The sequence below is a fragment of the Canis lupus genome, chromosome 28, assembly GCF_011100685.1.
Source record: "Canis lupus familiaris isolate Mischka breed German Shepherd chromosome 28, alternate assembly UU_Cfam_GSD_1.0, whole genome shotgun sequence".
NCBI classification, from domain to species: Eukaryota; Metazoa; Chordata; class Mammalia; order Carnivora; family Canidae; genus Canis; species Canis lupus.
Window position 1 is genome coordinate 15,648,499 of NC_049249.1, and position 27,903 is coordinate 15,676,401.

Here is a 27,903-nt window from a genome sequence, read left to right on the forward strand (position 1 = left end):
GGGTAGGAATTTGTAGGCTCTTTGATTCTATTATGCTAGACAGCTCCGTGAGTTCCTTATGTTTTGGTCAGAGTTTAGCTTATTAAAATTATGACATCAAAAGCTTATTATTCTTCATACCTTTAAAACATACCCTACAGGGGCACCTGGGTGGCTCAGTGGTTGAGTATCTGCCATGGAGAGCCTGCTTCTCCCTCTGCCTATTTTTCTGCCTCTCTCTGTGTGTCTCTCATGAATAAATAAATAAAATTAAAAGCAAAACAAAAGTAAAAAAATATAACCTACAAGTATTTGTAGTGGATTTACTATATTGTTAATATTAAAAACATTTGCTAGTTTTTAAATTCCCAAGTCCGTGACACCCGAACGCATTGCTGAGAACTTTCAGGTCTTTGACTTTGAGCTGAGCAGTGTGGACATGACCACCTTACTCAGCTACAACCGGAACTGGAGGGTCTGTGCCTTGGTGAGCTGTGCCTCCCACAAGGACTATCCATTCACTGAGGAGTTCTGAAGCTGTCGGTGCCTGTCCCCCCAGGTGCCCCACGTCCCTCCTCCCATTTCTAATGTAGTGTGGCCTCTGCCCCTCGGTGGTGGGTCTGTGACCTGCTGACGGGCCCATGAGGTGTTGGGTCTCAAGAGCAGTATCAGTAGGTTAGAGTCTCTTCCAGTTTTGCCCTTCTTCTTGTCCAGCTGAGGAACGTAGGACCCTGGCACCCTTTTCTGACTAAGTTGAATCTACAAATGCCACTAACACCTGGATTTTGGCTACCGGGAACGGTAACCCTTTCATCCAGACTTCTTGCCTGAAATAATAAAGAGTTCTTTTGTGAACTTGAAAAAAAAAAAAAGAAGAAAAAAAATATTAAATATTTTTTAACATTTGCTAGTTTTTATTTATTTATTTTTTCATTTATTTATGATAGTCACACACAGAGAGAGAGAGAGGCAGAGACACAGGCAGAGGGAGAAGCAGGCTCCATGCACTGGGAGCCTGACGTGGGATTCGATCCCGGATCTCCAGGATCGCGCCCTGGGCCAAAGGCAGGCGCTAGACCGCTGCGCCACCCAGGGATCCCCATTTGCTAGTTTTTAAATTGATGCTCAGATGCCTTTAACAGGTGAAACTCTCCCACTAATACCATTTATGAACTTGACGAGAGTTCCTTAAACATTTCAAACCATACTTAGAAATTTGATATATCTGATTTCTTCAAGTGCTTCAAACTTCTAAGTTTTGGGGGTATGATTTTATTTCATTTTATTTTAAAGATTTTATTTATTTATTCGTAAGAGACACAGAGAGAGGCAGAGACATAGGCAGAGGATGAAGCAGTCTCCCCGCGAGGAGCTTGATGAGGGACTTGATCCCAGGACTGGGATCCCGACCTGAGCTGAAGGCAGATGCTCAATCACTGAGCCACCCAGGTGCGCCTTGGGGATATGATTTTAATAAGTCTCAAGAAGTTTGAATTTCTTTTTAATTTTATTTATTAATGAGTGACAGAGAGAGACAGAGGCAGAGACAGAGGCAGAAGGAGAAGCAGGCTCCATGCAGGGAGCCTGATGTGGGACTCAATCTCAGGTCCCCAGGATCAGGCCCTGGGCTGAAGGCAGTGCTAAACTGCTGAGCCACCCGGGCTGCCCAAGAAGTTTGAACATTTTAGGAGCATACGCTAATGAGCATAATGGTTATAAAAGCTATTACTAAAAAAAAAAAAAAAAAAAAAAAGATATTACTACATTTGTATAAATATGACTTACACAAAAATATCACTGATCTCTCTTCATTCAAGGGTTACAAATTTATTTACTCAACCAAAATAGACAGTTACCATTTCAAACCTAATGCAGGGTTCTAGGTTGGAAATACAGGTCTGGATGAATAATTCCAGGTTTGTTTTATTAGCCTAAACCCCTTTATAGTAATAAGACAGTTCAAGCCTATGCCTCTTTTTGTATGTAGTGTTTATCCAATTTTTGACCATAGTTGCTTTACCTGAGAGGTGACAGGATTCTGCATACTTCACCTGAACTGCATCTTCTGTATGATTTGTACTGCTGGAACTTTGTCCAATAGTCATGGCTTGTAATTTAGGTTGGCTGATAGAATGTTTTTTGTAAATATTGTTGGAAAATCACACGCATGGTAATCCTTTACCACAGACCATCTCTAGCACAAACAGTATCTTTGTGTGAATGAAGAGAAGGATGCCTCTCTAGGTAGATGAAATAATGAGAAAAAGGCCCCAGGCCAAGTAGATAAGCCTGGCTGGTTTTTAACCTCCGTTTGCCCTCCTCACCACAGGTACCATATAGTTCAGGAGATTTCCCAACTTTGGAGTTCCATTAAGACTCATGAATTTTCACAGATTAATGATCAGATTGCTATTTGGCCATTTAATCTGGCTCCTATCTAAACATCTGGCAAAACCAAGATGTTCCAATCCCATCTTGATTCTTTTATTTTTTATTTTTTGCTCCCTAGACTGGAATCAGATATTTTCTCTGAAGCCAGTTGCTTTTGTGGTAGAGTAGATTAGATACTATGGACAGGATAGAGATTGGACGGTGTATGAAATTGTTCTGTTGCATTACTGATACTAATCTATGATCCCATTACTATAAAGGGGTTTAGGCTAATAAAGCTCTGGAAGATCTATTTTTATTGAGTCATGGCATTTCCAGTTTAACGTTATTATATCTTTTAAGTATTATTTTAATAGAAAAGATTTTCCATCCTATTCTATTTTAATAGAAAAGATCTCCCATTTATCTTACTGTCAGAGCCACCAGCTCATTGCTCCTCTGTCCTAAACATACCACATTTCCTTACCAACTTTGATGTACACTGCCAGGCCAAACTCAGTTGTTACTTAGAGCTGTCTAAACATCCTGTGATGTCATTGGATATGTCCTTTCTTGGGACCTGCCACCTCAACCAGGCTTTGTTCGTAATCCTTCTGCAATCGTGTTGAGTAGGGAAGATAGACGATGAGCACCCAGTTACCAGCGTTCCCTTGTTCACTCTTCTTGGGATCATTGTGTGTACGTACCCCACCAGGTCTCTCCTTTCTGTCCACTTCCCTAGTGTTTACTTCTTCCCTTTCTTTTGTTTTCTCCAGCCCAAAACTTGAATTTCATTGCACCATGGGTTTTTTGTTTAGTAAAGTACTTTGTCCAATAACTTTTATTTTCTGTCTAGTAGAGTACTTTGTAAAATAATTTTTTAAAAGATTTTATTTATTTATCTACGAGAGACACAGAGAGAGAGGAGAGAGAGAGAGGCAGAGACACAGGCAGAGGGAGAAGCAGGCTCCATGCAGGGAGCCTGACATGGGACTCGATCCCAGGTCTCTAGGATCATGCCATGGGCTGAAGGTGGCAGTAAACTGCTGAGCCACCCGGGCTGCCCTTATTTTCTGTTTCTGTTTCAAAAATTTTATTTTCTGTTTCCATTTTTCTGTTTCAGAAATAATTTTATTTTCAGGTGAAAAATAATGAGTGAATCATAAAACATTTTTCTGCCCTTTAGGATTTTTTGTAAACCTGATATTAAGTTGCCTTGGTGGTGTGGGTATTCATGAGACTCAACTATATAATGTTTTAATCCTTAAAATGAGTGGTAGGCAAATGGATGGATGTTTTATTTTTATATTGTTAGGTCTGAAATATTTTGTAATTTTTTTTTATATTCTTGTCTGAGTACTTTGAATTTTGGATAGATCATTAGCCCTTAGTAGACAGATGCGTAATTATGTGTGGATATTCAATCAGTGTTCCTCAAAGAAGGTTAGACCCCTACTATGTGCCAGACAATGTTCTAGGCATGGAGGCCATAGTGTCATTAAGATCATGTCCCTGCTTTTGTGCATTCTGTAGCTAAGTGGAGAACAGACTAAGCAAATAAATATGAAATATAGTATCCTACTGGTAAGTATGCCCCATGCAGCACAGATAGAGGGCATATGGACTGGGATAGGGAGGATCTATTTTAAATAGGATGAGGCTGGGCAGCCCGGGCGGCTAGGTTGTTTAGCGCCATCTTCAGCCCAGGGCGTGATCCTGGAGACCTGGGATCCAGTCCCATATCGGGCTCCCTGCATGGAGCCTGCTTCTCCCTCTGCCTGTGTCTCTGCCTCTCTCTCTCTCTCTCTCTCTCTCTCTGTGTGTGTGTGTGTGTGTGTCATGAATAAATAAAATCTTTTTAAAAATACATCATTTAAAAAAAATAGATAGGATGGGGCAGGGAAGGCCTCATGAGGAGGTGACATTTGAGCAAAGACCTGAAAGAGGTGGGAGAGTAAGTAACCTGAAAATCCAGGGTAGAATGAGCCACAAGAGGAAGCAGGGAGAGCAGAGATCCTTAGACAGGAATGTGTTTGGCATATTTAAGGATCAGCAACATCTATCTAGAGAGGAGGAAGCCAGGCCAGGAATGGTGGGAGATAAAGTCCCAAAGATCAGCAGGGATCTGTAAGGCCTTGCAGATTGTGGTATGGTATTTGTTTTGAGTCTAGGTATGATAGGGGAGTTTTTGGAGGATTCTGAGCAGGGAAGTGACAGAATTTTTTTTTCAAAGGATTATTTTGGTGATTCTATGAGGACTTGATCATGGAAGAGTAAGGCAGAAAGGCCAGTTAGGAAGCTATTATAGTGATTCAGGTCAGAGAGAATAGTGGCTTGGACCAAGGGTGGAGAGGTGAAAAGAAAGGATCTAACTCTAGATAGTTTTCAGAGGATTGGAAGTGAGAGGGAAGCTAAGGATGAAGGCTGCCTAGGCTTTGGGTTTGAACAATTGGGTGACTATTGATGCATCCTTTACCCCAGTAAAGGAGGAACAGATATTGAGAATTATATAAAGCTTGATATACTTGGTAGATATCCTGGTGGAGATGTTAAGTGTGCATTTGGATATGTAAATCTGGAAGTTCACTCAGAGGAGTGATCAGGTTATTCACAAGTAGGAATCATTGGCATATGGATAATTTTTTTTTAAAGATTTATTTATTTATTTGTGATAGAGAGAAAGAGAGAGAGGCAGAGACACAGGAGGAGGGAGAAGCAGGCTCCATGCCGGGAGCCCGACGTGAGACTCGATCCCTGGGACTCCAGGATCATGCCCTGGGCCAAAGGCAGGAGCTAAACCACTGAGCCACCCAGGGATCCCGGCATATGGATGATTTTTAAAGCTCTGAGACTAAATGGGATTATTATTCCAATGTCCAAGGAGAAAAGAAGAGATCTAAGAATGAACATCAAGAATTCTCTGGCTTCAATATGTCACTGGAATGAGAGGAAATAGCAAAAGAGAATGAGGGGGAGTGGCCATTGAGCTAAATGCCGGGGGTGGGGGTGGGGCGGTTATGGTAGAAGCCACGTGGAGAGATTGTTTCAAGAAAGAAGTTACTTATCAAGAACTTACTTACTTATCATAAGTAAGACGAGGGCTAAGAATTGATCATTGAATTAAACCAAATGAGAGGTCATTGGAGATCTTCATGAGTGGTTTCATTGGACAAGACTGATTTGGAGCATGTTGAAGAAGAAATGGAGACAGTAGATGGAAACCATTCTTTCAAGAGTTTTGCTGTGAAAAGAAGCAAAGAAATGGAGTGATAGCAAAACAGAGAGGGAATCTGGAGAAGTTTCTTGGTTTTAAAGGTGGGAAGTAGTTGTAAGCAAGTGAGCAGAAGGCAGTTCGGCAGCGAGGGTGGAGCAATGCCTAAATCAAAGGGAGGTGTTTCTTCAAGCTCTTCTGGCAGTGATTCTGACAGTGAGGTTGACAAAAAGTTAAAGAGGAAAAAGCAAGTTTACGCCAGAAAAACCTGTGAAGAACCAAAAGACTGGTGAAACTTCAAGAGCCCTGTCATCCTCTAAGCAGAACAGCAGCAGTAGAGAGGATAACGTGTTTCAGATTGGGAAAATGAGGTACGTCAGTGTTCGGGACTTTAAAGGGAAAGTCCTAATTGATATTAGAGAATACTGGATGGATCCAGAAGGTGAAATGAAACCTGGAAGAAAAGGTATTTCTTTAAATCCTGAGCAATGGAGCCAACTGAAGGAACAGAATTCTGACATTGATGATGCAGTAAGAAAACTGTAAAATCAGAGCCATATAAAACCTGTACTGTTCTAGTTGTTTTAACGTCGTTTTACATTGGCTTTTGTTTTCTAAACGTTGTTTTCCAAGCTATTGTATATTTGGATTGCAGAACAATTTGTAAGATGAATACTTTTTATGTGCATTATTTTTTTAAATACTTTATTTATTTATTCATGAGAGACACAGAGAGAGAGGGGGGCAGAGACACAGGCAGAGGGAGAAGCAGGCTCCATGCAGGGAGCCCAACATGGGACTCGATCCCAGGTCTCCAGGATCACTCCCTGGGCTGCAGGCGGCTCTAAACTGCTGTGCCACCAGGGCTGCCCTTTATGTGCATTATTAAAAGTGTTCTGAGCGAAACTAATTGTCAACCTGATTAAGGAGGATTGCTTTGTGCCCACCACCTAGTGTAAAATAAAATCAAGTAATACAAAAAAAAAAAAAAAAAAGGTGGGAAGTATTTCAGGCTTTTAATGTGATAAAAGAAGTTGTTCAGTAGATAGGAGAAGATAGGGAGAGCCCAGTGATGGAGGGGATAGCCTTACCACAGCATCAACTCTGTGGGTCTCCTCTATATCCTGTGGAGGGGACAGTCTGGGAAGGGTTGTTTTACTAGGAGGAAATATCAAATGTCATATGAAAGATGAAACATTGGGAAGCACTGAAATATTAGGTTTAATGGATATATAACAATTATGGCTATCCAACATAGAACTACTATTTAGCCACTAAAAATCATTACAAGGTTATGCATTAATATGGAGAGATTTAATTTTAATTCCTATATAATTAATATACAGTGTAGTTTCAAGTGTACAACACCATACATCACCTGGTGCTCATCATGGCAAGAGCACTCCTGTTTTGTTTTGTTTTGTTTTTTTTAAAGATTTTATTTACTTCTTCATGAGAGACACAGAGAGAGAGACGGGCAGAGACACAGACAGAGGGAGAAGCAAGCTCCATGCAAGGAGCCCGGCATGGGAATTGATCCTGGGTCTCAGAACCACACCCTGGGCTGAAGGCTGTGGTAAACCAGGCTGAAGGTGGTGGTAAACCGCTGAGCCACCCTGGCTGCCTGGCAAGAGCACTCCTTAATCCCCATCTCCTATTTCATCCATCCCGCTACATTCACCTCCCCTTTGGTAACCATCAGTTTGTTCTCTGTAGTTAAGAGTTTGTTTCTGGTTTGTCTGTCTCTTTCCCTTTTTTTATTTGTTTTCTTAAATTGTACACATGTGTGAAATCATATGGTATTTGTCTTTCTCTGATTTATTTTGCTTAACATTGTACTCTGTAGCTCCATCCATGTTGTTGCAAATGGCAAGATTTCATTCTTTTTGATGGCTGAGTAATATTACACTGTGTGTGTGTGTGTGTGTGTGTGTGTGTGTGTATGTGTATGTGACATCTTCTTTATTCATTCATCTATCAGGACACTTGGGCAAACCCCATTGTTTGGCTATTGTAGAAAATGCTGCTACAGGGGCACCTCAGGGGTTGGGCGGCTGCCTTTGGCTCAGGTCGTGGTCCTGGGGTCCTGAGATCGAGTCCCACATCGGGCTTTCCTCAGAGAGCCTGCTTCTCCCTCTGCCTATGTCTCTGTCTCTCATGAATAAATAAATAAAATATTTTTTAAAATGCTGCTATAAACATAGAGATGCATGTATCTCTTTGAATTGTATCCCTTTTAATTGTTTTTGTATATTTTGGGTAAAATGGAGAGATTTTTAAGACACATGTAAAAGTATTTTTGTGGCAAAATGTTATACATATATTTTGGTAGAAAACATTGTCTGAAAAGTAAGATTATGGATGATTTTTAATTCATTAGACTAATTGTTTCCCAAATAACTTCCTCATGTTTTCTCTACAGTGAGTATATGTTACTTGTAACTTGTTTAGAAGTCATTCTGAGTACATCAGTGAGCTCAACCCATTTATTATCAGTCATAGGGTATTTTTATATTTTGACTCTTTAATCATTTTGTTTCAAGTTTTCTGTTGATTTTTGCTTTTCCCTTTTCCTATCATCTATTGGATAAATCCAGTCTTGCCCTAGTTTGAAAGTTACACATTCTGTTTTTCTTTTTTTTAAGATTGATTGATTGATTGATTGATTGATTGACTAGAGAGAGTGAGCATGGCGGGGAGGGGCAAAAGGAGAAGGAGAAAAGGAATCCTAACCAGACTCCAGACTAAATGCAGAGCCTGACATGCTTGATACCATTACCCTGAGATCACAACATAGCTGAAATTGAGTCAGATGCCTAACTAACAGAGCCACCCTGTTATAAACCCCTATTTATATTCTTTTGGTAGCTGTCCTTCACTCCTAATTTAATAACACACATACTTGTGTTTTTCCTATTGAAAATCTTTTTTCCTGTTTTAAAGCTCTAGATGTATGTATTACCCCTGACATTCTTCAAAAAAGACAAGTATCTTAGATGTTCTCCCCTTCCTCTCTACAACCTCCTCCCCACCATGCCCCCATTACCAATAAAAGTACTTTGATTTCTAAATAATCTCAATTCTGGAACTGATGGGGATTTACTTTTTTGTTTTATTTTGAACCTTATTTAGACAATAGTAAACTTAATATACTATTTACTTAGGCTTACTTACTCCAAAATACGTTTTCTTTCTAGAACATTTCTGAGAAGGTCTCTATGTGATAAAACTTCTGAGGCCCTGTATGCTTGAGTTGTATTTATTTTACCCTTGTATTTAAATGATAATTTAAGTATAAATTGTAAGTTTTGAAGTCCCCCCCCCCCCCCCATACCTTTGAAAAATACCCATCAGTTTCTTAGAACCAGCATTTGCTTTTGAGCCTTCTGGAGTCAGTGTGATTCTTGGTTGTCCTTTATAAACAATTTACTTTTCCTAAAAACTCAGAGTTATTCTTTCATTTCATTACACTGTAACTAGTTGTAAAGCCCATTCCATGGTTTTCTGTTTGCTTTTTGAATCCTTACAATCTGAAGTCCTGAATCTCTTTCTAAATTTGGGAATTCTGTTGTTGTTGTTGTTGTTAATAAATTCTTTTATTATTTCACTAGGTATTCTATCCTCTTGTCTCCCCACTGCCACCTCCAGGCCTCACAGATGGAATGACGCTTGCAGTGCTGTCCTCTGCCTGTTAGTGTTTCATTACATGCTCCATTATTTTGTCCCTTCCTCCTGTCCTCTAGGAGAGTTTCTTAACCGGATCTTTTGCTGTGTAGCCCAGCTCTTGGGTTCTTTATCTCAGCTCTTAAAATTCACATACTGTTAACTCTGTTAACTTGTACTTGGGTTTTATTTTAATGCTACTTCTTCTTGCTACATGTTTCCAAGTATGGTCCCTCTTTGAAGCTCTTTGTCCATCTGTTCTTTTCTGTGCTGATCCATTAACTTGACTTTTGGCTGATAGAGATGGTTTGATTTTTGTTGTTTTTCTCTATAGTGGTTATACCCCTGGTATAAGTTCATCCATTTGTCTGTGAGTTCCTTTTTTTCTGGAGCATTAGCTCTCTGCTCTGTTGATGGCTCCCTGGACTCTCCTAGCTTGTGCCTCTTGAGAGCTTTCTCTGACAATAGTCATCATCGTACTTTGGCTGTGAGGGTGGGTGGGGAGTGGAAGGTATACACAGGGCTTTGCAGTTGTTTGTACCTATATTTATAACTGCTCCCTAGTGCAGCCCACTTGAGCATGCCAGTCTGTTATTGTTGCTAGAATGTTGTGAGCGGCAGCGGCCATCTGGAGAAAGCAACACCTCCACTCCCCTCCCCAGGCTTCTCCATGGCCCCTGCTCTAAGCCGGCAAGGGCCTCTCCTCCCAGCTGAAATCTGGCTGCCTTCTGTTGCCTCATGTTTTTCTCACAGCTTTTATGTTTCATTAACCTGTCTGGAATCTCCAAAATTATGTTGGAAGCCCATTCTAGTTTGCCATCTTGTTGAAACTGTGTATAACACTTAAAAAGAAATCATTAAAAGGAAGTTAAAAAGCTAGGGGATGGAAGTGTATACATATTTCACATCTCTTTTTTAATGATAACCTCTTCCACAGCAAGGAGTAGTTTGCTTTTCTAGATAGGATGATATATTTCATTTTTAGCATTCTCATTTGAATATTTATTTTGAGCTTTGGATTTGATTTAAACCACTCAAAAATATTTAATGTGTATCTTCTATGTGTTGGGGACTGTTTTCCGGCTTTGGGAATACAGCAGTAAACAAAGCAGATGAGAATCCCTCCCTTCATGGACTGTATAGAAGACAATAAACAAAATAAAAAATTTTAAATGTATACGATTTCTTAGTGAGTTGGATTTAACACGGGTTGTGGTTTAGCCAAGCAAATTTGAGGGAGTGAGAGGGACCTGGGAGTTTAGGGTCTAATTAAAATGATTGATAGTGGAATGAACTAAAGCTAGATTGGAGGGGGGAAATGGGCATGAGGGTAGTAGGTATGTTGGATTAGACATGAGGCAAAGAATTGTTGGAATTGGGGTGCTAACAGTGGTGTAAATAGGTGGGAGGTGGTGATTGGAGAAGATATGTTTGGAATTAAGATAATGGCAGGGTTGCAGTCACTGCGAAAGATAAATACAAGGGAGTGGCCATGGAGGAAAGTGACTAAGTTAGGATGGACAATAAGAACATTGGAGGACAGAGAAAGATTGAGTAATGGGGACCACATTTACCCTCTTTCCTTTTTTAAAATAAAAAAAAATTATTATGTATTTATTTGTGATAATGACAGTGAGCATGAGTGAGGGGCAGAAGGAGAAGGAGCAGCAGGCTCCCCACTGAGCAGGGAGCCCTACCCGGGCTCGATCCCAGAACCTTGGGGTCATGACCTAAGCCAAAGGCAGATGCCTAACTGACTGAGCCACCCAGGTACCCCCACCCTCCTTCCTTAAACAAGTAGAAAACTATGCGAGGTACGAAATAGGAAATAACCATTTACAGGTGATAGACAACATGTGGTACAGAAAAATGATTCCTGAGAGAAGGTGAGCCCTGTGATTACCCTAGCTGACTACCTGGAGGTCATAGTACAAGAAGGAACAATCTAAACAGGCCTGGCAAACTCCCTGAGTTCCCCAACTCTCAACAGAGTTGAGAATTCAAGGAAGTCAGAGACAGGAATCACAGAATATTGGAAAATCGAGAGCGCTCTAGAGACTGGCTGGGGGTTCTCCTGAGTCTTCAGTAGAGTACTATTGAATGTACCTGTGTGAGGAAGTCACTCAACACTGATGAAAAATGAGGGATGATCTTGGAGTCCTGGTCTTCTTGTGGTGACTTGCATAAAGAACATGATGGAATTAGTTCTGATTTCCAAGCACAGAGGCTTGCGGAGAGGCTGTGTGCATCTTGTGTGGGGCAGACAGTATGAGCGTCTTGCCAAAACTCTAAGAGTTCTAGAGTTGACCCACTTGACCTCGATGGTGGAGGAGGTCTGCAAGGAGATTATCCTACTCCCAAGACTTAAAATTCCCCCTTGACCTGCTGCTTCACTTGACTCCTGCTGATGGACACATGGAGTCCTATGGGGACTTGGCCTTACCCTCCAAGAATCATGTTAATGTTTTTCTTTTCCTAGGGACTTTTTCCCCCAGAAGAATACACCTCTAATTTATGGTTTCAAAACAGAATTCATTTAACAGAATATGTTTTCCAGCAAATTGCCTAGAAAATGTTGGTTCCTTTAAGAATTGCTTCCACTGTTTACATGTATGTATGTGTATGTGGGTGTATTTTTATATATGTATATATTAGATACATATTTTTAGTATTAATTTCAGCCTAAAGATAGTTGACTAAGGTGAATTCTTAGTAAAGGAGTTTCTGAGGCCCAATTAGAACTCTTTAAGGTTGGAGTGTTCCATTCATCTCTGTGCTAGTGACCTGAATGCAGTGAAGGCGCTCAGTAAAGATTCGTTGATTCAATGCATTTCAGGTGAAATGTGGCATTGTGAGTGATTGAAGCCTTCATGTGAGTTTTGTTGTGGCCACCAAGCTTGTGGCTTACATACGGGCTTGGGAGACTGTGCCTCTGCCCCATCCACCCACCTTGCTGGGTTGGAACCTTTCTTACTGGGTTTGTGGAAGTCAACTGGAAATTCTTCTGTTAGGAGTGATGAGGAAGAATGCTTGACGGCATACGTGTCGAGGTAGTGGCTTCTGGTAAGAGAAGAATAGAGCATTTTCAAGAGATTCGTGTCCTAAAACCAGATCTTTTAATTTCATTTATCTTTGGGACAAGCAATACATTCACATTCCACATTCTTTAAAACTTAGAAGGTTCAAAACTGGAAAGTTGACCCCTCCTACCCGTGTCTGCTAGTTGCCTGGCTAGCTGTTCAGTTCTCCCTCCCTACAGGCGACCGTGGTATGACTTCATAAAACATGAGATGACCTTCCAGATGCAGAACCAGGTTAGAAAATTATAATGGGAGGTGCTAGGTAGGTTAGTCATTATCGGGGCCCCTGGGGGCTCAGTCAGTTGTGCATCTGCCTTCCGCTCAGGTCATGATCTCAGGGTCCTGGGATCAGGCCCCCTGCCTTGGGCTCCCTGCTCAGCGGGGAGTCTGCTTCTCCCTCTCCCTCTGTGCTCACTTTCTCTCAAATAAATAAATAAAATCTTGAAAAAAAAAAGTCATTATTGTATGCCAAGCATTGTGCTGAATATTCTACATGTAATTTATTTAATCTTCCTAACAATCCTTTGAGGAAGATTCTATCATACTTTGTCTTTTGTCTTTAAATCTCTCTCTGCTCCATTCTTGTCAGCCAATTTTAACTTTGCGGCTTTGTTTTCTGCAGGCCATCTTCTCCTCCCACCCTGTAACCACTGAAATGTCCCTCTGTTAGGATCTGGGTCCAGTGGTGTGTTGAAACTGGCTCTTATCATCTTGAAAGACTGGTGGCACTCTCTCTTTCCAACTCTGTGTTCAGGGGCATCCTGTTAGTAACTTGGACTCAGTCATAGTAGGAATATTTACACAATGGGAACTGGCAAATACCACAAGTCAGGGCTCTTTTTTCCAGAGAGCTGGTGGTTAAATATTTATCAAGACACCACTGGATCCTCTCCCCTCTTAACTTTGTTGTTTAATGAACCAACTAACGGTAACTGAAAAATGGAATTTTTTAAAACCACATAGACATACCTGAAATATATGATTTTTTTTAAGTTTGCAGTCATTTGACAAACTGTTTAAAACTTTTGATTTTGAAAATGTTCAAAAATGCAAAAAAGTTGAAAGACTACTATAACAAGCATTCATATGCCTATTTCCTAGATTTGATAGTTCCAAATGTTTTTTCTGAACCACTTCACCCTGAAATATTCAGTATACTTTTCCTATCCAAATGTTTTTTCTGAACCACTTCACCCTGAAATGTTCAATATACCTTTTCTATATAATCCTAATTCTGACATCACTAAGAAATTTATGGTTTTCCAAAATTATTTTTCTACCCAGTCTATACTCATATTTTTCTAGTTGTCAGTTTCCAAAAATGTTGTTTACAGTTTTGTTTTTTAGATTTTATTTTTAAGTAATCTCTACACCCAATATGGGGCTTGAACTTTCGACCCCAAGATCAAGAGTCCTATGCTCCACCAACTGAGCCAGCCACATGCCCCTATTTATAGTTTTTTTCTAACAAGGATTCAATCAAGATTTGTGTATTGGATTTGGTTGTTTTCTTTTCTCTTTTGAGCTAGATTAACCCTTTTCTCCCAACCAGTTTTTTCCTGACATTGATTATTTTCCATTTTTTTCTAAGTTTCAAATATGTACAAAAGGAGAGAAAATTAGGGAATGAACCACAAAATATCTAACACCAGTTCAGTAAACTGTCAAAATTTTGCCGCATTTGCTTCATTTATTTATTTATTTTCTTTGCTTAGGATATTTTAAAACCAAATTCAGGACATCCAGTTGTTTAGAGTTACCACAGGTAACTCTAAAAAATACATTTTCCTATGTAACCAAATTGGTTGTTATAAGACACCAGACAAAATTAATAATGACATTGACTTTTAAAGAAACCAGTCTAGTTTTTTTGGTAGTGTCCAAAGAATTTTGGCTTTCTATGATTGCATCTTCATGATAACATTTAATTTCTTCATCCTATATTTCCTATATACCGGAAATTAGATTCAGATTGTTTTTAGAGAATGAAATGTACTTCAGAGTGCATCCACATCAGGTAGCACATAGAGTCTGGTTTTCCACCGTTAATGATGTTAAATTTGATCACTTGATTAAGGTGGCGACTGTCAGTTGTCTCCATTATAAATATAGGTTTTCTCCTTTGGGATTAGCAGTAATCCTTGGAACAGTGCTTTGGCACCACATGAATGTTCTGTTCTCCATCAACCTTTCCCCTTAATGGTTTAAGCAGTCATTAGTGTTCTTTGCCTGAATCAATTTATTGCAGCATGCATTGGAAAACAGTACTGCTCTTCTTTTTTTTTTTTTTAAATTTAATTTATTTGAGAGATAAAGATCACAAGCAGGGGGCAGGGGCAGAGAGAGAAGCAGACTCCTCACTGAGCAGGGAGCCAGACACAGAGCTCCATCCCAAGACCCTAGGATCATGACCTGAGCCAAAGGGAGACACTTAATTGACTGAGCCACCCAGGTGCCTCTACTGCTCTTTTTGTACATATCCAAGGCATCTTCTTTTGGGTGTGGGTTCACTGATTGGTATTTCCTGGAATGGTGTATGAACCGCATCTATAATATATCTTAATTCTTGAAATCTCTAAACTTGACTTTTCTTTTTTAAGTGAACAATCAATACAAAGCATTTTTGAAGCTGTACTAATGCAGAATCTTTCTAGGTTATTCCTCACGTTTTATAATTCTCTTGGCCACTCATAATTCACTCTCAGTTTTTGAGGGGTTTTTTTTTCCTTTATTTTTTAATTTTATTTTAGTTCTAGTATTTTTTTTTTAAGCAACCTGCTTTGCAGATTCTTTCCAGAGGGTTCATCGTAGTTGCCATAGAAACAACAACTCCTTTGGTTGTCCTCAGTTTCTATAATTTTTAAATTACATAGTTGCAGCATCAAGTAAGTACAGATGTCATAAATAGGTCTAGGTGCAAAAATAACCAATTCTTAGTAAACATTCTTCTTAATTTATGGGAGTAGAGTATGTAGAGTACTAGGTAGTAGTATACTAGCCAGAAGCATTCAGTGTGCTAGGGGCCTCAGTGTGTTTCACAGGGAGAATGGATTGAGTCCATTAATCAGCAAGTTGTTATATGGAGGTCAACTTAAGAGGAGCATCTACCATGTTGTAACTTTACTTGCTTTGTCTTCCCTGCTAGACTTCCAGTTCCTTGACAGCCTTAAATTGTGTTTTTGTTTTAATCCCTAGTGCTCAGTATAATGCCTCACATATAGTGAGTGCCCAGTAAGAATATATATTTTTTAAGATTTTATTTATTTATTCATGAAAGACACAGAAAGAGAGAGGCAGAGACAGGCAGAGGGAGAACCAGGCTCCATACAGGAAGCCCGATGTGGGACTTGATCCCAGGACTCCAGGATCACTCTCTGAGCCGAAGGCAGATGCGCTTAACCACTGAGCCACCCAGGTGTCCCTCAGTAAGAATATTTGATGAATGAATCTGTGGCCAGCACCAAAGGGTACCTTAAGCGACTTCTGATCTTACATATAGTAATCTTGGCAGTATCTTCGCAAATGTCAGGGTTGGTGTCGTCATGGCATATAATTTAGTCTTCCATTGGTTTTTCTTCTTCTCATTCCCTCAGTCTTTGAGTCTTTCTTTGCTCTGTGCCAGCTTCCTTGACTTGATTGTGTGTTGCAAGCCACCTGTGTTTGTTATCATTCCAGTTTCCTGACAAAGATGCAGAAAACGTATGACGGTTTTGCTGCCATGACGCTATGCACAAAGCGAGAGGAGATTCTGAGGAAAATACAAAGTAGTTCCTTAGTTCTCTAATCTAGAGTTTAACCAATCCCAGGAACTGAAGTCTTCTGTTTCTTCACAGAGGAAATATGACAAAGGCAGTGGCTGTACAAGCTTCCTTCATGGGCCGCCCTCCCCACTGCCTCATCCAGTAAACGGGAGCAACTACTTCTAGAGGTGAGAGGGGAGGGAGGACAATCTCCGTAACCCATTTGATCCACCTAGCTGCAAAATTTTGGTTTTGAGAAAGAGTGAACTATCTGTAAAGTTGCTACATTGAAGAACTTTAAGACAGAACAAACCCACAGAGGATTGAATGCTCAGGTGATATACGTTATGCTCTTTGATAGATGCCTATAATCTATAATTCAAAAGCTACTTGTAGCTGAATAATCCCAATGATCCCAAGATCCTGTTTCTATAGATATTAAAAGGTATTAACCAGGTACGTCTGAGATAATTTTTAACTTCCAGAACCAGAAGGCTCATCAGTAACACAGTCCTTATCATTCATTGATTACTTACTATGTATGTGCCAAGCACTGTGTTAGAGTCTACATGTTTACCATTCAATTTTCATAGTGAACTTAGGATTTATCTATCTTATAGATGGTTAATCACACCAGAACTAAAGGACCCAAGCCCAGATCTGTCCAATTTTAGTTTAAGACAATTAAGTACTGATGGGATTCTCTGGGGGTCCCATCATACATATTTGAACCATAAAACCTGTGACTTTCATAGGCAGGATCAGTGACCAAAGATGACATAGATACTCTGAATGTTATATCAGGAAGCAAGGTGATGTTCTTATATTAGGCAGTTGTAGTACCTTCTCCCAGAAAGCTTAAGGCATGTTTATTGCCATTTTGACTGAAGAACAGATCCCTCAGAAGGATGGTCTATTTTTGAAGATCTTTAAGCAAATGAATGTCATGTTCTTTTAAACATTCATTCAGTAAGCTAAATGCATATATATATATATATATATATATATATATATATTTTTTTTTTTTTTTTACCATCATATTTGAATATGAGTCTTGGTTTCCAGGCTGAATTCATATCATATGTTTAAGAAGACAGTGAAAATTCTTTGAAGAGATTCTCAAACTCCACAGGGCTTGATTTCTACCTGTTTTTAAAGCTGGCTTTTATCTGGGGACAAATTCTATTGTAACTTTTCTAGAAGTTGGTGCCAATAGGAGTTAAAATAATAAAATCAGTTCAGTTAAATTAAATAGGAAATGAGTCTTTTATGTACAAGGCCTTAGATCAGTTAGCAACAATTGGTCACTCTTCTGGGAAACAGTTGCTAAAATTACAATCAACTAGCAGTCAGTGGCCTCATTTGCTCCACTGTGTCCTAGGAAGAAAAACTATCTTATGACAAGAGCTTGCAAAGACAATATCATTTTTTCCTAATCCTATTCATTTCCCTCCCATTTTCTTATGATTAATTTATACCTTTTTTTTGCATTTATTGAAAGTGTTATATACCAGGCACTGTGCTAGCTAGCTTCTGAGGCTTTGTATATGAAAGAAAACCCTTGCCTTCAAGAATCTCACAGTGTAGTAGAGGAGAGAGAACTCAAATACAGGAAAATAAATGCACTGACAGAACTAGTGAAGACTCTGTGGAAACAGAATAACTGAACCCAGCTGGCATAGGCGAGGTGAGGAAGACTTCCAGGAGGAGAGGATATTTGCATTATATCTTGGAGGAAGAGTAACCAAGGGGAGAAGAGGGTGTTCTTGGCAGAGGAAACAGTGAAACCGCACACCTAGTTTGGAGAATGGCAAACACAGTGCTCTGGCACAGAATGAGAAAAGGTGTTATGAGATAAGGCTAGAGAAGATGCTGGGAATCATGTCATCGAGGGCGCTGTAGGCCATTCTGAAGCATTTAAACTGTCCTCAGTGTAATGGGCAGCCATTAAAGATTTGAAGCAGGAAAATAATGTATGCAAACTTGCTTTGTATGAGACATTTGAGGGTGGTTGCCGACCAGTATTTGAAGGTGGTTCAAAAGACCACCATTTGAAGGTGGTTCAAAAGACCAGTAGTGAGGACTGTAACTCAGGTGAGCTGGTAATGGGGTGGGAGAGATTCAGTAGATATTTAGAGGCAATCTTAAATTTAGAAGTTAGCACAGTGTTTGGCAACCGATCTATTATATAGCAGGGTGGAACTAGCAGAAAAGGAGGAGTCTAAGACAACTCCCACAGTTTTCCATTTGATAGAAACTGGTGCCAATAGTCAACAAGAGGAATGGAAGTGGAGGAATGGGTTGTTGAAGAAGGTGATTGATTCAGTTTTAGATGTGTTGAATTTGAGATGTCTGTAGGACAAGTGAAGAGGATCAAGTAGGCAATTGGGGTTATTTCCATATCTCTATCTGAAGTTGAGGAGAGAAGACTAGACTGGGGGTGGTAGTAGGTTATAGATTAGAAAGTGTTCAGTCTGTGGGTTAAGTCTACTTTTGTTACCGTTACCTGATGACTAGATAGTAGAAAGCAGCTTTACCATTAAGCTCATAAAGCTTAGAGTTAAGTGCTTCTCACATGCATGGGTCCTGGGAAGGGCTGTAGCAAATGTGTTTACGTGATCATTTGTTTTTGTAAAGCTTGGAAAGTCCAGATATTTTAACTATAGTTTGTTGGGATTGTTCTCTTGCCTCTTTGAATTACCCTCTCTCACTCTCCCATCTGATGATAATTGGAGTGGTTCCAGGCATTTTTTGGAGTCCACCTATGGGGAGGTTGGGCTGCAGATACATTTAGTTTGGGTTTGCGGTCATTCCAATGTTTAAGTTACTACTAGCCAACCCAGGGTAGGAATGATGTGGGGAAATACTTCTGCCCACTGTGACACAAACATGCAGGACTAGCATTCATTGTGTCAAGGTATGAATGTGTCCTAATACACCTGGCACTAGAATCATGGAAATAGAGGAGGATGAAATGTATGAAGCCAGAAACTCATTGGTAGGAAAGCTTCCCACTAATATCTGATGATGTCTTAGCCTGAACTTTGGCCCAATACAAAGGCTTGTGTACAGGGAAGTTTATTTGGAATGGGATCCCAGGGAGCCATGAGTTCAGGACAAAGGAAGTGAAATGGGAGGGATGGAAAGAAATTCAAGGACGAGATAGAGCGTTGGCTATGGCTCCAGGCAGCAGGTGTTCTCTCCTACCGAGGACATTTTGAGAAGCTTATGAAATGCTCCTAGAACTGTGCTCCAGTACAAAAGGAGGACGTATCCTCCCATGAGCATTAATTTCTCCCCATTCTGGATTGCATGCACGTAACTAGAGATAGGCTTCAGGAGAAGTCCCATGGCAGAAGTGGGCAGCACATTGGGCTGTGCCAGAAGTGATAGCACGACACGATGTCTGCTTGCATGGATTGCAGGAGCAGAAAGCCAGATCTGGGTGGATCTGGGTGGAGCTGGCCACTCAGGCAGTGGATGGAGTAAGCACTGGAGCCTGCAGGATAGTGAAGTGATGCTTACTTAAGAGGTATCTAATGTTGACAAAAGATTCTATTCTCTTTCATTCCTAGTCAAACATTCTCTCTTGTTCAGATAACATACAGTAATGTACTATATGCAATTCTAAATCTTTTTTTTCCTTTTTGATGAGAATTACACAAAATAGACTTTGTCAGAATTACTGTTTGTGGGACACAAGCTTGTAATGTTACTATGAATTTCAGTCAGCATGCTTCTGTTACCTATTTCTCACCAGAATTTTTCTATATACACACTATTTATACAAGTGGGACCATACCTTGGATAATATTCCAGGTTTTTTCCCTTAATGCATTGTGGATAACTTTTCATAATAATTTACTTAGATCTACCTTGATTTTTTAAATAGCTGCATAGTAATTCCATTGTGTGGGTGTACTAGAGTTCATTTAACCAGGCTTCTATTGGCAAATATTTAGTTGGTGATTTTTTTCCTCATAGAAAAACCTTTAAAAAAAAAAGAAAGAAAGAAGGAAAGAAAGAAAGAAAGAAAGAAAGAAAGAAAGAAAGAAAGAAAGAAAGAAAGAAAGAAAGAAAGAAAACCTTTAAAAAAATCTCTAACACAATTTTCGGAGATAGATAATGGGAACAGTGAAAAGGAGAAATCGTGAAGGAATTTATAGTAGAAAATATTGGTTCCTTTTTTTTTTTTAAGATAATTTAGAGAAAAAAAAAAGATAATTTAGAGAGAAAGTGTGTGCATGAGCACTCGCAGGCATGAGGGGAGGGGCAGAGGGAGAGAGAATCCTAAACAGACTCCACACTGAGTAGGTCACCTGGTTATTAACTAGATAATACGTAATTATTAACTTATATTAACTGTACAGTGTGATAGCAGGCCCACCTCCTCATTCCTACTTGAGGTCTTCAGCAAGGACTTCCTGAAAAGACACTTGAATGAAAAAGGGGGATGGGTTTCTCTTTAACAAAATCAGCCTTTAGTTTCCCCTTTAAGCAGGTTTTTTTTTTTTTTTTTTTTTAAGCAGGTTTAAAAAGAACAGGTGTCTGCTCATCCCTTTCCTTAAAAAATGCCTGCTCCTAATGCAAATGTATGGTGTGACTTGATCTGCAGTGTGTTTTTGCACTTTGTCTAGACTTTGATAATTTTTGTTCACTAGGAACATCACAGGAGGATTTTATTTTTATATAGGATTTCATGTCATTACCAGTCTTGTCTACTTGTGTTGTAGAAACCATCTAGGAAATTTAGCTGAGATGAAATCAAGAGGGTTGGACTACAAAACAGAGTTCTAAATGATGATTGGTCCAAAAAGATAAGACATAAGGAAGGAACAGAAGAGAAAATTATAAAATTAAAACACTGATATTTGGCCTTAGCAGCAGAAGTATATTTCTCTTCTTGCAATCTCCCGTGAGTTTCATGGACTGCTATGCATCTGTCGGACTATTACCTTACTAATATAGTCAGTCCTCATCATCCAAAGGTTACAAGTCAGAAATAGAGTCATTAGTTCTAAAATAAATAGCAGAGTTCTATAGAAAAACTACCTGTCTCTTGGGAAAGATGAGAAGGTTCCCATCATCTCTGCCTGAAAGCCATCTTTTGTCTTAGCTATGTTTTCCATTGCTGATCATTTACTAGGAAAACATTCCAGTGAGTGTACAGTGAGTGTTACCACCAAAAAAGATGAAGTGGAGATGCCCGGCATGCCTCACTATTTATAAGAAAAATATTTCCCCAAAAGATGGGAAAATCCCAAGTCTTTAAATACTCTGGGAGAGAGGAATAATGGAAAAAACTCTTCAGTTTCTATTCTGTTGATTCACGAGAGTTTCTCACAAATCATTTGGATGGGCCATTAAGTCACAGAATGGCTGGAATCTTATATTAATTGCCTTACTTTGGGTTTTTGGCTAAAGCATCTGGCAGCAAAACTGAAGACAAGCAAAAGAGAACCAAGTGGGTGGTGGTATAGGAATGAAAGCCCATCTATTGTTTTCAGCCTGGAATCCTAACTTAGGTGGGAGGACCAGATGGCTGTCTTTAATAGGGAGGTCCATTTGGAAGGATTGAAAGAAATGATTTGGCTTCTTTTAGATACAACTACAGTTTAGTCTAGGTTAATTTTTTGCTGTTGTTCCAAAAGATTACTTGACTTGCTATTTCTACCAGGAAGTTTATTGAGCATCTCTCTCTGGTACAGCATCCATATTAGTTTGTCTTCATAGACAATCATCCATTGTCTCAGGTTTGGTAAATGAAAACTTGGTCTAATCCTAATTTTATTTTGGTAACTGCTTTCTAAATCCCTTTGTGGTGTGGCCCCTGAGTCTGTCCAACAAGCAGAATTGGGAGAAGACAGATGGACACACACTCACAATATTCATTAAGGGGTTTGTTAGAAGGAACAGGCATATGTAATTATGGAGGCTAAGAAAGTCCATAGTCAGTTGGGAAGATCACACACAGGCATGGTTTGCAGCTGTTTTTGACAAGTGGAACTTGTCTCCTAGTCCTCAGAAAGTCCTTCACCCTGCTTTAAAGGGCTTCCAGCTAATCAAGTCAGGCCCACCTAGGATGATCATCCTCAGAGTTAACCCAGTAGGGGCTTTAACTGTATCTGTGAAATCCTTTCATAGCAAAACCTAGGTTAGTTTTAATTGAATTACTGGAGACTGTTGACTTATCCAAGTTGAGACATCAAAATTCCATTCACATTGAGAGAAACCAAAGAGTAGCTGCTAGAAAATGATACTGCTGTAGAGGTGTCTATGCAGACACTTATTAAATCCAGGCTTGTTTCTCTACTAACCTTAAAAAAACAGTCCTACCTGAGCATTCACATTTCCATAGCTGCCTACTTGTGTGCCTCAACCAAGGAAGCATAGTTAGCTAATCTTATCAGGATTAGACCCTCCTCATCCCCTACTCTTAAGTTTTCAAAAGTTGCTTGTAAAACAAGTTTTTATTGGCTGAAAAATTTTGTCCTATTGGCTACTATTTTTTTTACATTTGCTTAAACTTAAATTTAAGCTAAATTTTAAGTGTCACTGCCAGTAGAAAACCAAGTGCTTGATTCACCAGAGAAAGTATTAAAATGATTTGTTTGTGGGAATGGGAGGGGATGTCCGTGAGGCTGTAAAAGAGCAACACAAGAGAGCCTAGTGGGATGGACATGTTCTATATCATGACTGCGTCAGTGTCCATATCCAGGTTGTGACACTGTGCTATAGTTTTGCAAATTGTTACCATTGAGGAAACTGGGTAAAAATACGTGGGATCTTTACATTATTTTTTACAACTGTGTATGAATGTACAGCTATCTCAAAATCCTAATATAATGATAATCCATCTTATAAAGCAGATAATCCTTTTATAATGGGAAGAATCATCTTCCTATTGTTTAAAAAAATAGTTTCCTTAAGAAGGTAGACACCACAATATGTTTGGTCCTCTGCCAGGAATAAAACCTCTACTCAATGTGGATTTCATGAGTGGAAGAGCATATGCTTGATGGGAAAATTGTAGGTCACATTTGAGAGTGTGGTGTTTAATATTAAAAAGTTTTGTCAAGTATCAAGATTAAATTCTCAGATGAAATAAGATTGGGCATATTGTAAACAGATGGAGTCTCTACAATGATGATGACTAAGAGAAGATGAAGTTATAACTTAAAAACTAATGCCAGACAAAAATCTGAATCCAGAAGATGCTTCTAAAAATGTGCAAGCAGTAGTTGCAGGACAGATGAAATACCATTTTTTTAGCCCAGAAAGTTGTATGTATGGAAAGTAAATAAATATATATGTCCAAAGATTTTAGATAAATCTGTGGATTTACTCTGTAAATATTTACATGCCTATAATTGGCCAGTCAGGTATCTGTGGCTTTAATATAATTCAGAAATTGTCCTAACATATGAATGTGGATGTTCTTCGAGGCAACCATACCTTCTCCAAGTCTCCACTGATATAGCTGTCAAGATCTGAGAACCATGTAGATTGGATTTTCTCAGCCTATGCTATTTCTGATCTTACCGCGTGAGAGATTGGTATGGAGAAGTGAAATCCAACCAGTCAGTAATTAAACAATACTGTAGAGATATCTACAGACACAATTCCTTTTAAAATTGTCTTAAAAGATATTTTCAATCTAATTTTTTTCCTCTTTTTTAGGTATTGATATTTTAGGGATATAGAATAAGAAACTACAGTTTGAATGGAAAGGTCGAACCAAGTTCTATTTAAATGTTAAGCAGATCCTAATAGCACATAGGGAAGTTAGCTATAGGTGCAGCATTGGACCTCGGCCCTGGCAAATCTGGCCTGAGTGCTCTGACTACTGGGGGCTCTGCACTGTGCCCAGGACCCTGCAGTCACCTTCTGGGAAGCCATTTGCTTTGCTTCTGCTTTAAAAAAAAAAAAAAAAAAGTCCTTTAGGGGCTGAGGACCTCAGTAAGTGGTAACCTCCTTACTCTGAATTTGAGTGGCCAATGAATGAATGGTAGGCGCAGTCTCTGAAAGCTCTATAATCTATTGAGATAGTAGATAGCTTCAGAGTTCTATCTAGGAAATGGTCCTATTAGGAAATGTTATCTATGTCAAATAAAACCCTACCCCCAGCCCCCACATGAGATTATTTTAGGGAACCATGATTCCATATTCGATCCCAGTAAGCCACCCCCCAACGCCCGGCAGACATGACCTAACTGGGAGTAAGTTGTTGGTGACTGAGATGACCCCACATGTCTGGGGTGGAGGAGCTGTCCCTCCAGAGAGATTTTGGGCAGCTGCTTACTGGTCGGCCACAGGAATTTTTGGAAGTAGTAAAACTTTTGGTAAAAGGGGGCTTTTGTCTCCCAGAATAGCAGCAGTTATCACTTAAAACCAGTGATTTCTATATACAGCAAGTGCTTCTATATATATACTCATGTATTGTTTATATAGGCCTATTTTAAGATCAGTGTCACATTTTTCTGATGTATTTTATGGTGGGAAAATTCAATTGGAAAAAATGCATTTAGCTCTGGTGGGGATGGTAAGGTAAAAGAAGTACTTACACAAATGTGTTATTTTTGGTTTAGCTTTAAATGGTACAGAAATAGCTAGGTGATAGAGCTCCTTAAATGAAATTACGTTGCTGCCTCTTAGGTTTAACCACTGCCCTCTCATTACATGGTATCTGTCACCACACTAGTCAGTAGAAGATGTACAGGACATGTGTAAGAATTCACCCATGTTGTACTTAAAAAATTATGAGAAATGTTTTATGTTTGTCTAACATGGCTTATAAGTCAAGGTTCTTTTTTTTCTCATAGCTATTGAATTGAGGGGGAAAAGAAGGGAAGGACCTACCTACAGTCAAAAATAACATGAGTGCCGAGACACAGGTGCTCGGGCTGGGGGTGGTGGGGGCTGTAGCATGGTAGTCCCAGAGAGGTGTGCTGTGGCAGTGAGCACAGGGGTTGGGGTACTGTAGTGGACAACACTTCTTCTGGGAAGCTCCTTCCTACCTGTTGGTTGGTTTGGGTGGGGTGGACACCAGCCAGGTGCCAAGGGAGAGGGAGGTGAAATGAGGAGTATTAGTCTAGTAGGAGAGATCACAGCCTACACTATGAGGCAGCACATGACAGTGCCCTATGAGAAATGCAGAGGACACTGGGAATTGAGAAATGGAAAAAGCTCACTTCTACCTTTAGGGACCAGGAAGGGCTTCCCGGGAAAGATGCCATTTGGATAGGCATTCCAAGCTGGGGCAGTGATGACAAGGACCTCCAGGATTGGGACTGTGAGGAGAGCTGGAGTTAAGCCATCATGGTTACGGCGGGAGGAAACGGGGTCAACTGCTGGGTGGTGAGTGTGGAGACAGAGGTGGAAGGAGGGGGCCATAGGGCCAAGCTCTGGTGGCCTCTGCACCCTCCTCTGCTGAGTGTTCTCCTTCACCCAGCAGGTGATGGGAAGTGAATACCGAGGAACGGGATGACACATGTGTTGTGACCAAGTGAGTCTTAGGTTTGCAGGAGCAGGGAAGAGGAGGTGTTAGGGTATGTGCTAGGCTTGGTGGGGGCTGGGAGGGGAGAGATACAAAGATGCATAAAGCTGAGGCCACTGCAGTCAAGAGGGTTAAGGATCTCCTCGGGGGACAGTTAACCTTGGGGTAAATTGAGGAACAAGTGCAGGTAACAAGCTGTTGGGTGAGGGGACAGGCATCACTGATGGTTTTCCATGTCGGAGACTGCAAGACTTCTGTCAAGTCCCCTCCCTGCCCAGGTATTTCCTCTAGCTAACTGTCTCGGGTCTTCATTTGTTCCTCACGTGGCATGGTTTATACATCTTACAGGACCTTGGGAGTTCTGTCCTAGGTTTGCTTCTGGTAAAATACAGAACGCAGAACCATGGCTGAAGAAAGTAGGAGCGTTTCTTCTCTTGTGCTGAGGTGGTATAGCCACTTGCTCGTCATGAGCTCACGTGTTCCTGGATCACTATGATCTCTGTTTTGGGGAGATCCACTTCAAAGAGAAGGGGTTGGGGAAAGGAGGTCCTCCCAGGGAGGCCACAGGTGGGTCTGTACCTGCCTTGGAACCCAATGTCTGTTCATTCAATGTAGGTAGGCACTTCCCAATTCCCTACTCCGGGCTGCCCACCCCAGCCTCCTGCCTCATTCACCTGCTTCGATCTGTTGTTCTGACATGACCCTGCTAGTCCTCCTGGGTGGGAGTTCTGCAGGTGTGCATATCTGTGAAAAGACTTACTGATTTGTACATCTTAGGTCCTTTAGGTATTCATTCTTCATGAAAAAGGAAGTGAAAAAAGGTGAGAGAAGTGAGGGAGGGAAGAAGAGGCAAAGGCAGTTTCAGAGTTTTAAGCTTGAGAGACTGGACATATGGTATCATTTCTAGAAGTGAGTACTTGGAGAGGGAGGTGTTATTTTGGAGAGGACAAACCCAGTTCTATTGTAGTGACACAGGCCTTTCTGGTTAGGGCCACTTGTTAGCAAGAGGGGTCAGAGTAGAAGTCACACCAGGCAAGGACTTGGTCATGGTACTTATGTGGCAGTCCTTAGATTCTTCTTTCTTGAGTGTCTTTTGTCATTGAAATTGGTTTTTGTGACGTTTTTGGCTGCAACCGATACTTTTGAGTCCTCTCTGCTTCTTGAAATCATTTTTTAAAATTTGGCTTCCCAAACCCCATTCTCTTTATTCTCTGAGTACCTGCTGGTATCTCTCCCCTAACCTGTCTGCAACGGAACTGATTTCAGCCTTTGAAACATGGGCCTTCCACAGCCCTCCTCAGCGATGATGACCTGCTTCCCATTGCTTGGGCTGAGACACCTTAGAGCTGGCCTTGACTCTTCTCTCCTCTGCCCTACATCCAGTCCATCAGCAAAACCTGCCGGCTCTATCTGACATACTCAGAATCTAAGTACTTGTCACCTCTACTGTTACCACCTGCTCCGAGCCACCATCCCCTTTCACTTAGATTCCTGAAATAACTTCTCTGGCTCTCCCTTTACCCTGCCTCAGCCATTCCCTACTGCCATCCTCCTCCTACCAGCTGCCAAGCCTCTTTTCACCTCAGCAGCCAGGGAGATCCTACTAAAACAGTACAGGTCATGTCACTGCTCAGAAACTTCCAGTGACCTCCTGCCTCAGAGCAAAGGCTAATGTCTTCATAATAGTTACAGGACCTGCACCTCCTCTTCACCTGTTCCCTCTTGCTCGCTGTGCTCCAGCCACACTGGCCTTCCTATCTTTTCCTCCAGCCTCTCACTCTCCAGGGCCTCTCTTACTCCTCTTGCCTGTCACACCCTGCCTGGACCCTTATCTGCTTCATCTGGCTCCTCAGTGTCCTGCAGCTTTGCTCAGATGTCCCCTTATTAGCGAGACTCTTCCCTGCCCATCCTGCACTAAATCATTCTGTCCCTGCTTTTTGTTCTCCAAGGCTCATTTTACACAATCAGACATTCTTGTCTTATTGTCTCCTCCTCTTATTGTCTCTCTCCCCCACTAGATACTTATACAGCATTGTGATATATGGATTACAGACTATGCTCATAGACATTATCTCACTTGATCAGTTTGTTTGTTTCTGGAAAGCAAGGCTCATTCTGCTTATATTTCAAGTGTACTGACTGATGTCTTCACTGCTAATACAAAAAACTGATGTCCTTGGGGGAACTTCAGTATGGCCATTTCAACACCTTCCATCCCATTTTGGTTTGGTTTTGTGGGACCTGAATTCCACCTTCTAGAGTATTTCTGTTGTCACTAGTTCCAGAGAACTCACTCTTCAGACCTTTATTGATTCCTGCCTAATGAATTGTTACAACTTTTATATTTGCTACGCTGAGAATCCT

General features: G+C 40.5%; 1 protein-coding gene and 1 pseudogene across 4 annotated transcripts in view; both read left to right on the forward strand.

Moving 5' to 3' along the window:
- Positions 1–27,903, forward strand: part of CNNM2 (cyclin and CBS domain divalent metal cation transport mediator 2) — a 149,368-nt gene that overhangs the window by 91,593 nt on the left and 29,872 nt on the right. Inside the window, exon 2 of one of the 4 annotated variants that reach the window (XR_005380530.1) lies at positions 16,137–16,231. The exons of the other annotated variants lie outside the window; for them this stretch is intronic. The gene's annotated coding sequence lies outside the window, so the exon portion shown is untranslated. The remainder of the gene's footprint in view (positions 1–16,136; positions 16,232–27,903) is intronic. 4 annotated transcript variants of the gene reach the window in all.
- On the forward strand, positions 5,722–6,190 carry LOC100688521 (annotated as a pseudogene).